The 13,999-nt window shown below is 41.3% G+C and overlaps 1 pseudogene; it reads right to left on the bottom strand.

Moving 5' to 3' along the window:
• Positions 1 to 9,479: 9,479 nt before the first annotated feature.
• Positions 9,480 to 13,449, bottom strand: LOC116703232 (serine/threonine-protein kinase 17A-like; annotated as a pseudogene).
• Between the last annotated feature and the right edge of the window lie 550 nt (positions 13,450 to 13,999).

The raw sequence follows: 13,999 nt of genomic DNA, 5'->3' as shown, positions 1-13,999 counted from the left end.
AGCTACACCAGTGGCAACTAATGATCCAGAAATATCACTGTCATGTTTTTACGTACAAAAATACTACAAAAAACAACTCATACCTTATTGTATGTGAAATAACAATGCTGTTTGTTACAGAGTCTCTGCAGCATGAAAAACACAAACTATAATATGTCCCATGAATCTGCATGAAATCTGGATTCCCTGTATTCTTGCTGGCATAACACAAACATCTCTGCGGGATGATGGACTCGCATTTTTTCCTTTCTAAGGTACTGTGCACTCTGCAGCTGTGGAATAATATTGATGTTCTCTTCTCTTCTTCTGTTTTCCACCCACACACATTTTAATGCCCAATGTTAGACTTCCAGACAAAGAAGTGATAACAGTTTAAGAGTGGCTAACATCTTCTGCCAGCGTATGGTTGATTATAGAATGAATTGACCCATGCTCGACTCATCACCGTGGGGACCAGAGCCTTCAGCCGCTCTGCTCCCCCCGTCTGAACTCACCCCCCCCGACCTCCGCAACATCAACTCTCTCCCCCTGTTCAAATAGACTAAAAACCCATCTGTTCCAGCTCGCTTATCTGTAATACACTGTTCCTGTTTTGTTTGTTTTGTTTGTTTGTTTTGTTGTTTGTTTTGTTTTTATTTGTTTTTGTTATTACTACTTACACTTTTATGTTCCCTGTATCTGTCTTTTATTCTCTGTAAAGCGTCCTTGAGTGTTAGAAAGGCGCTGTTAAATAGAATGTATTATTATTATTATTAATTGTTAATATTGTGTCTTTTATGCAATATTGCAATATCTTTGGCACAGACTACATAAATCCCTTTTCAAGCACAAGCTTAGAACACAAGTCATTGCGCTCCAGCGAGTTAATAATAATCCTAATATAATCATACACCTCATCTTCTATTTGCTAAAAAATGGAACAGTTGATCAAAGAAAGGTCTGTGTTTTAAAGCTAAAATGTTGTACATCTCTAGCATTTTATCTTGCAAACATTTGCTAATTCACAACTTAACACAATGTATTGTACAGCTCAGCAAGATGGGAATGGCATCATTTATGTAATTATTTTGCATATTTTTATCACTATTGATAAACCAAAGTACTGGACAAATTTTGACCTGATGATGACACTTGGGGAAAAGTCTGGTGATCATCAATGTCATCAAGATTTATCCTCTGGGGGCCACGAATGTCAAATTCCATGGCAAATCAATCCAAATAATTTAAAAATATTTTAGGACCAAAGTGGTGGACTAAGCAACTATCCAACCAACAGACTAATTGCCATGTTAGCTGGCAGCTTTATGAATGACATTGCAGTTTGTTTGATTTTCAGTGTTCAAAGGGTGGAAACAATCTGTCCTCACTTATATTTCTATGTCTTGTTCCCTGTTGACATTCACCTTGAAAAGTAGAAATCAAGGCTGTCATGGTGACAAACTGGCCGCAGGATTTCATATCAGGAATTATCCTGACAGACAAAGAAGGTAAATGTGTTCATCCAGATGTGACGGAAAAAGCAGGTCCATTCGGCTAATAGACAGCCCAGGTGAGTCTGGGAGAGCGGAAGCCGCTCTATACTCAAAGGGCTTGTACCTTTTTACATCACTGGGATTTTATTACCAGGTCTAAAGATAACATTGTTCTTCAAACAGTTTTCCATGACATGTTTGACCCCCAACTAATGTTTCCAGGCTCTTTTTTTCACCCTTGATTATGGCTGATTACATCAGGAAACTTCAGACAATATGAAAATTTCACAGCCATGAAAGAAATTGAACATGCATGCACACACGCACGCACACGCACGCACACGCACACGCACACACAACCATGGACACGGCTCCATTCCTCTGTGGAAGAAAGTTGCATAGCACTAAATGCCAGGAAAAAAGGAAAACAAGTAGAAAGAAGGCATAAAAAGATGTGACAGCTGACATTTTGACTAATTTATTGTTCCAGGCTCCAGGAAACTGGAGGTAAAACATTCATGGAGGCAACAAGTTCCACTGAAAAGTCACCAAGTCACAGCTCAAAACACTGACAAGTCAACAAGCTCACACTGCCAACACAAACCAAACAAAATTACCGTTAAAAAGTCAAACATGACCTATTGCAATGTCAACGTCTATTAGATTAGGGTGACCAGATTTCTCAGACAAAATCCGGGGACATTTTCAGCTCAGAAGCGTATTTACCTCGACAACAAGTAATGTTTTTACTTTTGTTAAAACTTAAACGGGACACTAACCTAGAGGTTCTTATAGGGAGCCCCCCCCAAGTATGATCCTAGACCCAACCCTGCTGCTACTTCCTACTCCACTCCACTACACCTCAAGATAAAAGTCCTAATATTTCAAGATAAAAACCATCCTTATACTTCAAGATAAAAAGTCCTAATATTTCAAGATAAAAAGTCCTAATTTCAAGATAGAAGTCTTAATATTTCAAATATAAGCTATAGTCCTAATATTTCAAGATAGAAAGTCCTAATATTTCAAGATAGAAAGTCCTTATAGTCCTAATATTTCAAGATAGAAAGTCTCAATATTTCATAATGTTGTAATGTTACTGAACTACTGACAGCTTTTGCTTTAATGTTTCAGGCTCGTTCTCTGCAACAGCTCATTGAGAATCGATACAACAAAATACTGAGGACATATTTTCCTTTGACATTGATTATTTTATCATATAAAACAATATTATTATTATTAAACGATCGCTGCAATGGAAGTTAATGGATAATTGTCCAGCTTGTATTTACGTTCATAAAGTGCTTGTTTAGCTGCTAACAGAGTCATATATTCTAAGGGTCTGACAACATTATGGAAAGGATTTCTAAGGAGGTCAACCTTTCTGTTAAAGATTAAGATCCTTTTTAAAACTAAAAGTCCGCGAAATTGCGTTCACTAAACCCACCAGACTCCATGTAGATAATCTGTGATTTTAGCATCGTAAACACGCTTCTAAAACCTCTCTGAGCACCGCGGGCTCTGGCTGCCTGGAGCCTGCGTGTGTAGGTGTGCGATTATCGGCTACGTTTTGACAGTTTTTTCTTTTCTTTCATTCCAATTTCGGGTCTTTCAGTCACAGTGAAAACCGGGGACACGTAGCCAAAACGGGACTGTCCCTGGAAACCGGGACGTCTGGTCACCCTATATTAGATGGTTACTGTAACACTACATCCTGTACAGTATACATGATCCCAGAGACAAACCTACACTGTTATCCAGAATTAGTTGACTTTGCGTGGAAACCTGTGCCTTAAACCAACTAAGTTTTATACCACAGGTGAAACTTAAGCAACACTATGTGACTTTTCCCTCTTGGTCCCCCACAGGCTGTCTCAGTGAACTACAGCTCGCACGGCTGCAGGGGGGGCCGAAGAAGGAACAGTTGCATAGTGTTTCTTTAACAGGTCAGTTTTATAACAAAACAAAAGTTGACAAATAAAGTTCACAGTAGTTGTCATTGTCACTCCCCAGTGTAGGTGGTGCAGGTTTGAGTCGCGCTGCGTGGTAGAATATAAGATGCTAACGATATTTGCATGCTAACGTGCTGAACTAATGCTGCGTTCCAAGCAACACGTACTGAACTTGTTTTTTTCAGAACCTTCTAGCCGTGAAAGTACCCTGAATGGCGTCAAACCCATCACTTACTACTTGTGAACTTGTACCAGATCGTTGTACTCCCATTTACACATTTTGACGTCACACACACATGAACAACTATGTCGACCCCTGTTGATTCGGTACAGACGCCGGTGATTACCGTGAGAAATGGTAATAAATAACATAAATAGCAACGTAGTAATTCCGCACATTGTAATCAAAACAATACACATACGATTGTGTACTGCAACAGGTTATGTTTATTAAGAAGGCCAATATGTTGCAGACTAGAATCCCTAGTATCAGCCAATGTCAACAGTAGGTAGTAACGCTAACGCTAACGCTAGCTGAAGGTTTGGCGTGACTTTGCCTTGAACGCTACAAATTCGTAGGTCGTGACTTGAAGTCGTGACTGTCTGCAACGCAGCATAGAGGTTGAACATGGTCCCACCTGATTAACATGCTAACATACAGCACTCTTGTAACTCTTAGTCTTCTTTTGAAACCTAAACTTTTCAGACGAGTTAAAGTTGATATTATCTCCCATCTTTTGTGAACAAATTGATGTTTTTATAGAATTTTCATGTTCAGGTTTACGTTATGATTAAATAAATCCTCATGGTCATCATGTTGAAGAGGAGGTTCTGTCTTTAGGTAACACTTTACGCAATATATAATTGTGATCATTACAGTATTTATGTGCAGATATAAAGTAGAAAGCAGTAAAAGAAAGGTAATGAGTGAAAGAGAAAAAAGTAGACCATCATCTTACCCCAGCCCTGGAGTAAAACACGGGCCTGAATCCTGAATGTAGGTATTTGCCTGTGTGGTGTCCCTAATCCAGACCGTAGTAAACAAGCAGGCACGTGGTCTGAAAACCTGGACTCCCACCCAAATTTTTGCGATTCCGTGGACAAAGTTCACTGTGGGTACTGTGGCGAGTGTGTGCGTAACAACTGCAATACCGTACACGTAAGTGAGAAGTGTGTGTGCACCGCGCCTGCAAATCCAAACACAGAACTGGCAGCATTTTTATTTCTTTCCATGAGCTTACCCACTTTGAAATTGAACCTTTTAGGAATAATTTAGCAGTGTCCCTTGTTTTAGTTGGGTTCCTTACACAGCTTTTGAGTTGAAAAGTTCTCTCTGACTGAGTCTATTGTGTGGTCTTTTTGAGTACCACATGTGTGCCAGTAGTGCCCCCATGTTAAGGGGGACATAGTCACCACAGACAAGGAAAACAGGCAGCAGCATCAGGTCATGCTACTCTTGTTGAGAATGCTTTGTTGTTCTTCAACCATTTCCAGGGACAGAATAAATAGCTCTGCTTAACCAAAGGCATTTGCCTCCTTAACTGCTATGAATGCACTGACATGAGAAACATATTCCCAGCGGTTACAAGTGTTTCTGGAAATTCTCTCCTCTCTCTTTCTGTTTTTGTTTTGCCAGTATCATTGCCACATCTATTCAGCGACATGGAGAATTTCAGCCAGGCTTTGATTTGTCGTGCTTGGTCTTATCTCATGAAATACTGCAGGATGTTGTGAGTTAAAGGGACAGAATCCCAGGGAGATGTGTAGATTCTTTCCTTGTTTTCCTTCTCTTAACCACTAGACCTCTTGCACTTATTATGGGCTTTATGTGAATCAGAAGGATCTTAAATGTCAACGCTGGAATGCAGCAGGAGTGATGTGGAGGACGTAAGGAGAGGTCAGTGTCGAGGATTCCTTAATTGATGAAATAAAAGTTTGATTATCAATACAATGTGTGATTGAGGTCATACCTTCATGGCCTCACACACAGACAACAGACAACACACAACGCAAACACACACCGCACGCACACACCCACGCACGCGCAAATTTCTTGAGTTCTCTGACACCATTGTACTCTCTCCACGGGATAATCTGGAACATGAGCGTAAAGGAATTCTCCTTTTGTAAGGTGCGAGGGGAACTACTTCTGAGAAAACCGGTGCACTCAAAGAGATCCGGAGATTGTGAGAATGAGAGAGACATGGAGAGCGAAAAAACATGACAGTTAGTAGAGACAAAGAGAGGAGGATGGGTCAGGCAGATGAGAGATTGGAACACTAGAGGAGCTGGGAAACATTTACGTCTAACTAGGAATGGAAACGGTCGCTGGTTGGCCTAGAACATCAGGGAAGAAACAAGGCACTGTGCTGCAGGGTCTGCAGCAGACATAATCCTACAATGTGTGTACAACACTAGTGTGTAACGAGTTGAATACAAAGACAGATTGATTCCAGTTTAGGTATCATAAAAAGGTTCAAACATTTGACACCACACACACCACACACACCCACACACACACACCACACACACACACACAACCACACACACACACACACCACACACCCACACACCCACACACACACACACACTTTCAGATGACAAAGCCACAGGGTAAAAAAGATCACCCAGCTGTCAAAAAAATCGTTGGTTATATATGACCATTTTGACCTATGCAGTGTAGAATGTAGCCCTTTCTGCTTCCCAAAGGTTTACTTTTTGAAATCCCAGCTCTGGATTTTCACAAACCTCAAGATATCATGTGTCATGCTGGAGGCGCTGACAGACTTGTCTGTGGCTGGTTAGCATAAGATGAAACGCCTACAGCAATACATCTTGCAGCCCAGCAATCAACCCCAGGTTTCCTATAGTGCAAGAAAATCAATGTTTGTTATGTTAATGTCATCTGTTTTAAATGTTGTTTACCACAGGCTCAAAGAGACAATGGGATATTTAAAAATGAATATGCTCACTGTGGTGTGTAAAAGCAAGATCTGTTGCCTGATAACTCTCAAAAAGCATTAAGCAGGACCTTATTTCAATCCACAGAGATGTGTTGAGAGCCGGTTACTCTGGATGTCACAGTTGGCTTCCTGACTACTCTTTGTATTTGTTTGGATCTGTAGAGCCAAGTGCTCTTTTACAGCGCAAACTGCCCGCATCTGTCTAAAATCATCCTCTAACGGTCACCTTAAATATCAAAGTCGCATCAACGGATCCTGTAAGTCCTCCTTGAAACAGGCACTTGATTAACCACTTCATAACTGTATATGTTTCTGTGAGTGCCGTCTGAAACCCATCCCATCTCCTACTGCAAAAAACAAACCCCAGAAGAGCAAGGACAAAGTTTGGAAAAAAAAAAAAAAGACGGAAGGAGCCCAGTACACTGAACTTTTCTGGCATTCCTCAGCTCCAATGCAGCAGCAGGATTTTCTTCAGGGAAGTAGTCGGTCCGCCAAGAGCCACCGGAGCAGACCCTGGTGGGAGCCTTGCTTTCTCCTCATTGGCCCAGGGGAGCTGAAGTGGCTCAGTGCCGGCCACAAGAGAAGAGCCATTAAAGCAAGAATTCAGGGTTTGGTGGGCAGGGATATTGTTTAACCTGACACAAGTAAACCAGCATAAGAGTGCGTGCATAAAGAGAAAGAGACTTAACTACAGTGAAAGCATTCCTCTGTGTTCCTCTTCACAGGCTACTGGCATTTCCTGCCCAGTGAGTCTGCTGGATATTATGGAAACTGGCCCAGAGAGTACTTTATGTTCTTTTGATACTCCGTTTCTCTAAATAGACAATAGAGGAAAAGCAGATTCACTGCTAATGATGGCAGTGATATTGTTGAAATGCTAATATCCTTGCTTTGGCCAGAAACAAAAGTGTTCAGATATTGGCTCCATGAGGATTTTATCATCCAACATTTCTTTCTCATTAAATCAAAGATCTGATTTACTTTTTATTGAATTTATTCTATTAAGTTTGCACAAAATCGTCAAAGAAACATGTTGGTGGGCCATTTCTTTACTCAGTTACTCACTAGCAGAAGTGAAGTTGAAGATTCTAACACTGCAGCCATGCTAGTGTAACCGGTGGTAAATATGTTCACGTGAAACACACGGAAAGAAAGGCTCGGCCGTAGCTCTGACTTTCCTTTCTGCTGCGGTCCGCTGCCTGGTGTGCTGTGTGCAAGCTACAGAGCTTTGTGCCTTTGTGGACTACGGTGCTCCCCATTGTGCTCCGTCGGCCAGTGTAGTTGGTGGTCTATTACACCAGAAAAGTTGATTGTCCACTGAGTACGGAGCACCGTGACCTGCCGGATGTGGTGCTCCGTCAGGTCATGGTTTTTGGTGGTCTAGCTTCCCCAGAATAGGGGACTGTGTACTGTGTACAGAACACTCTGAGCTGCCGGTCTTTTCAGCGGACATTATGGAAACGTTTAGGCAGGAAAAATTAGTCTTATGCGGCGAGGAAAGTTAACTTCAAGCACCTACTACTTAGTTGAAGAAAAGATCGGTTGTATTAAAACATTCCCAAGGAACGCTTTCCCAGGTGAAAGTATTTGTTTTTCCCCGGAAGCGATCGGCTCCCTGGCTGTGCCCTACATGTTAACGCCCACCCATCCTCCATACAGCAGCAGTCAGGGTGTGCTCACAGCAAAAAAACAAAAACTGTTGCTAAAAAACAATCACACCAAGCAGGAGAGTTTGATACAAAATGCACCGTATTTTTCTTTGTTACATTTTGCAATGCATACCATCAACATTATTAATTTCGACATAACGTCCACAAGGACAAGTGCAAACCTGCCTGAAGTTCATGAGCAGAAAACGAATAAGTAAAGTTAACATACAAAAAAAACATGATATAATGATGTTACATTCATACACTGGTAAAAAGACAACGTAAAATTAATTTACATATTAATCCAACTCCCAATATACATTTCAGTACTTTGAGAAATACTTCCAATTTCTCTGCTCCCAGCATTTGAAGGCAAACATCACATATTTTTAACAATCTTCAGTTGACTATGTCAGTTAAATTATCAATTGCATATCAATTATCAATAATATCAATTACAATTTTCTTAACAAAACGGATGTGTTGCTTTTAACCCCTGCCATTCCCTCTTTCCGACTGGTATTTCACAATATTTAAGAGCCTTAATCTTGTGTCACCCTCGCAGTTAGTTAAAAAAAAATTAAAAAAAGGTACTTGTGCAACTTGTGTAATAGCCAACAAACAAAAGAAAACTACTATTTACAAAGAGTGAGTTCAAAAAAATTGGCACTTTTACATAAGGTATGTGAAAAAAACGGTGTGTGGTGAAATGTTTATATGTACGTACATTGGTGACACGCTGACTGTGCTTGAATAGCCTTTGTTTTCTTACTATTACATGGAAGTCCAATAACTAAATAAAAGTGCTTGAGATTGTCCTTGGAAAAAAAAAAAATGCTACTATTACCATCTTAACCTCAGCGTTGATGTGGTTTTGTGTATTTAGGGGTGAAGTGGTATAACAAATACACATAAATAAACACATAAACAGTGGAACAGTCTGGCTACAGCGAAGGGTCTGTCCTTTACTTTAATTCTCATTGTTAAATACAACCATCTGTCAAAACCCTTCAACAAACCCTCCCAGAACATATGTCTGGGTCAGCTGAAGCATAACTTGTTTTCATGATGTCATTTCCAAGGCTGCCTCTCCTCTGAAACCTAGTTCAAAAGGCTAATTGGGTAAAAAGAGAAATCAGTGTGCGTGCAGGAGTATCCTAGCCACAGTGTTAAGCTAGGCCCTGTCACTTTTAAGGCAGCAGTGCAGTCCTGTGACGAAAATCCTTTATGTCTTCACTCCTTTCTCCTGCACTTTGTTCCTCTCACATTCCTTCCGTACAATCATCAAATCAGCACGGGGAAGCGTGTATTATTCAAACAGATGCAGAGGTATTACACTACACACAGCCACCTCACAGACATCACAGCAGTAGAAGCAGCCAGCAGCAGCATACAGCTCCATATAGCGTGGCCCTAAGTCAGATCAAGACCAAGAACGGCGGGCTCACTGGCTTTCAGTATCTGCTCCGTGGAATTTGAATTTGCACAGTCTCTCTCCACCTGGCAAAACGTCGTTCAGCAGATCAGTTCCTGCTTATCTCGGCGGGCCGCGGTGAAAGGGGGCTCACTGAAGGAGAAGGTGTCACGGCCTGTCTTCAGCCCACCCTGGCCCGGGCACGTGAGGCTCGAACCGATCAAGTCCAGCTCGGGGAGGGAACCGGGCTCTCGGCTCTGACTCCGACTGGCTCAACTCCGGCTCGTCCAGGAGGAGGCCGACCGGTGTGTGAGGTGCGGTTGGGAGTGGGGATGGGAGTGAGTTCAGCCAGGGGTGGTTAGGCATTCTTCTGCAGTGGCTCTCTTCCTGTACACACAAACACAATAACACTGTGGATGAGTGAAAATTCCCAAGATTTTCATAACCGACAGATTGCCTGGATCTTCCAGTTCCCTCAATCCGTGCTCTTGCAGCGTCTGCATATTCCTTTTCAACATTTGGTTTGGAAAACCACAAAGAAAAGCACTTTTTTTTTTGTGCTCTAAAGATTTTTCCTCTCCATCTCATTCTGATTACTCAAACATTGAGGAATCGTCTTCTTTTTCCAACGCTACCAGAATCTGCTGCAATTAAACGATACTGACTGCAGATAAAGGCTCTGGATGTGAGACAGAGGCCGCTGCTGCTTTTCATGAACAAATGGGGTGACAAGGTATGGGCTCAGTGTTGGAGCTGTCAATCAGAATTAGTTCATCGAAAATATGGTTACATAACTCTCCCTGAAAATCACCTTAGCTGAACTATTCTTCATTCTTCATCATGGTGCAACACAAAGCTGTCATGTTCGTGTAATGTCAAAACAAAGATACTGACCTAAAAATTATCTTTTTTTTAATAATTGAGTTTACAGCAATATTTGCAAAAAAGGAAATGTTTTCTCACCAAAGTGACACAAATCTTGTTACCACATACACTCATTTAGACGCTAGTGGATGTACTTGTGTGCCGTGTGAACCTGACTCACATCCTTGATGTGTAAATCAGCTCAAAGTGATCTGATGGAAACTTTTTTTGTTTCAGCCATAATTGGAACATTTGATTTTTATCTTATTTTTACGGTAAACCGCCTCACCTGGGTTTTTTAACCAACAAGGACTTGATGAAGTCACACAGCCAGTGAGGAGATCCCCTCGAACGTGTCCTCTAATGTCTACGTTGACTTGAGAGATGTTGAGGAATGTTTGCTGCTTTTCGTCACCCAGGAAGGGGGACTCGCCCGTCAGCATGACGTAGTCGACCCCGATACCCTGGCAGGGAGGGGGAAGAAGGGAAGGATTTATGAGGCAATTTGTCATCTTTGATGGTTATGGACTCTGCTTTGCGACACACAACAATTTTTGTCTGTCTTCCACTGTGCTGTCTAGTCATTAACTGCAAGTATGAAGCACAATAATCTTGTGGTCAAAGGTCTAGACTGTCTTTGCGTGTTAGGGAGGTGAAGTCACTGTCCTAAATATGTCTTCATTCTGAGATGTAGATCAGACTAAACGAGTTCTGCATGCATCCGCTTAAATGAGTAAAATAGTCCATTAACTACTGTAGCACACTTACCACATGTCCGTTGCGGTGCTAATGGGTCATAGTTCAGGATCTCTGGTGCTGCAACGAAACACATTGCCCCATTAGTCATGATAAATGTCACTCACATTGAAAATACACAGGTGATTGGGGGTATTTAGGGTGAAAGCAGCTCACCAACATACTCTGGGGTACCCAGGATCTCCCTGATTTCTGTATTTTGTCCATGCGTCTGGATAAGCCAAAGTCCACCAATGCGAATGTCCCCCAGAGGTCTAGCAGAGGTCAGCAAGATGTTCTGGCTGGGGAGGACACCCACAGGTCATTAATTACATAGAAATGTATATGAGTCAAGCAGTTATGTAACTGCTTCCAGAGGATTTGGGGTCTGGTTTGTCAGTCAGCATCTTGTTGCTCCTCTGAGATAGTCCTCTAAGCCAGGTGTCTTCAACGTTTGTCAAACCAAGGACCCCTTAACTGAAGAGAACGAGCAAGGACTCCCTTTACATATGTGTATCTATGAGGTTGTATATTAAACTAGGCCTACAATAATGTTTCGATGCCTAAAGCCTTTACTACCTACAACAACATACCTTTTTTGCATAGAATACTAAGATATCAAATAATAATTGTGGCAGGATTTTTAATAATCTTTAATGATTAACATAGTGATCCTTAGGATAAATGTATATGTGGATGGCTACCTTAGCGACCTCTTATAGGCCAGTAAGACAGTCTCAGTGGGAATATACATTTGCTAATAATGTTGGATTCATAAGATTATTTTAATTTTTGAAAAGAAATTCTAAAATTACATTGATTTGGTGGCACCCTGCAGTTACTCTGAGGACCCCCTAAGGGTCCCAACCCCTATTGAAGTCTTCTGCTTAGCCAATCATAAGACTGAAAACATAGGATATCCCAGCCAACCACTGACATGGCTCCTGGTTGTGTGTGCAAATACCGGAGTTACGTTCAACTGTAATTAATTCTAGGTCAGACGGGCCCAATCTTAATTCACTTTTAAAGGACTTGTATACTGTGTGTAATGAGAAACCAGATACATGTTAATTTCAAGATGTGTTGTAGAGGGATCAATGGTGACTGCCTTGTTACCACAGGGCCATGAAAGAAACATGATAGCTCCGTCGGTTCCTTTACCAACTGATTCCTCGTGGGAACAGTGTCATGACATACTGAATGAGTTCAAGTTGCATAACAGAAACCTTATCTCCTCAGTTCACCCACTCGAGGGAATAGCCGTTCTATATTGTCCTATATCTTTCATTGGACTTACTTTCAGATCGAGATGCACCACATTGTTCCGATGTAGGAGCTACTCATTCAGGATCTGCTTTGCCACCGGATACATCTTTCTCATTGAAGGCCTCATCGCTCAGCAACACATTGGTGAAGATTTCACCACCGGCGTCACTGGAAGAAAGCACGGAATAACACTGAAAAACAAAACAAGGATAGACAGGGTGGAAAAAAAAAAGAAGAAAAAAGAATGTGCAGCCACCCAGTAGTTTAGCTTGCTGACTTTTATTTTTGATTATTCACTAACTTATAACTTGTCATAATAAATTGTGCCTGAAACTGTACAAACACAGTCATTTCAACAACAAAAATTTAAATTATGCAACACTGTGTCGTCATTAGTGTACTTTGGCTTTGAGGAACAAAGTCCCCACATCTACACACGCATCAAGTCCAACATGAATCAATATCATTTTTTTGGTTCCTTGCCTCTGCTTGCACCTTCTTTTGTTTTAATGAATATTACTGGAGAAAGGTCATATCGGCTTACAGCGGTATAGATCAGGCCTTATACAGCCCTGATGGCGTCGGTTTACTTACTAAATAAAAGAAAGGGAAACAGAAGCAAACACTGGCCAACTAATCAAAGCCTAAACATTTTCCAAAGTAGGTCCAAGGTGGGTAAGTAGATACTGTATGGGCCTCAGCCTGCATAGCTTTTTTGCTTGTTCAAACCCAAAACAACTTTTGTGTAAGAAATTAGCATTTTGGTGGAATTAGTAATTAGAACTCAACTGTGATTCCCATATTTTTGTGGAAGGAAATCTGATTCCTGCTGTTCTTTGCTGCGCTTGTGTAACAACGTTAAGTAAAGTGGAGACATGGGGATTTACGTTGATGCTCCCATCAGTCCAGATCACTGCCTGAAGCTGACAGTTAACCCCAAAAGAAAGAACCATGTGGGGTTTTAGATCGCTACGCATGCTTTTTATCAGGAGAAACTTGTGGTGTCCAGGCCCTGGGCACGACTGTTAAACTAACCAGCATCGGCCAATCCCCTGTTAGCTTCCCTTGCGCACTCTTTACTATCCTCAGCTTGAAAATAGCACCCATGTTTTGGGGATATTTGAGGATATCCATCATTGGCTGTATGATCTTTTTTTTTTGTTTGCACCAAATACCTGACCTGCCATCTACACCGCTGTTTACAACCGGCAACATTTCACTGTGTGGGACACACAATGAAACTGCACTTAACTGTTTACATTGATCACATGTGTTTAGTACATCAGCTAGCTTGGTGTCACTTATGGGAAAGAAATGAACGTGTTTATTGTTGAAAACTGCAATAGTAAAAAACTAAAGCTAAAAGCAAAATTAACTGACATTAAATCTTAGGTGCATTACTTTTTGATATTGCCAAACTCCGTTACAATAAAGCCATTGCCAATGATTTGCTACAAACTAATTAAGACTATTATCTCCAGACAACTATTTCTCATGTTCCAAACTAGTGTTGTCTTTCGCGGCAGAATCTTGATGAAGATATTACCTATTCTGAAGAGTCCATAATGTTTTTGTTTTTTTTTCAATTCTCTGTGTCCTCCTGGTTACTAGCAACTGTGTGAAGGAGGGATGCGCGATCACAGAAGGCTTATAACCATGTCATTCCTCCAATGTTCACTCCCGA

Source organism: Etheostoma spectabile, chromosome 15 (genome assembly GCF_008692095.1).
Source record: "Etheostoma spectabile isolate EspeVRDwgs_2016 chromosome 15, UIUC_Espe_1.0, whole genome shotgun sequence".
Taxonomy (NCBI): Eukaryota; Metazoa; Chordata; class Actinopteri; order Perciformes; family Percidae; genus Etheostoma; species Etheostoma spectabile.
Note: the sequence above shows the minus strand (reverse complement) of the source record. Positions and strands in the feature narration are given on the sequence as shown.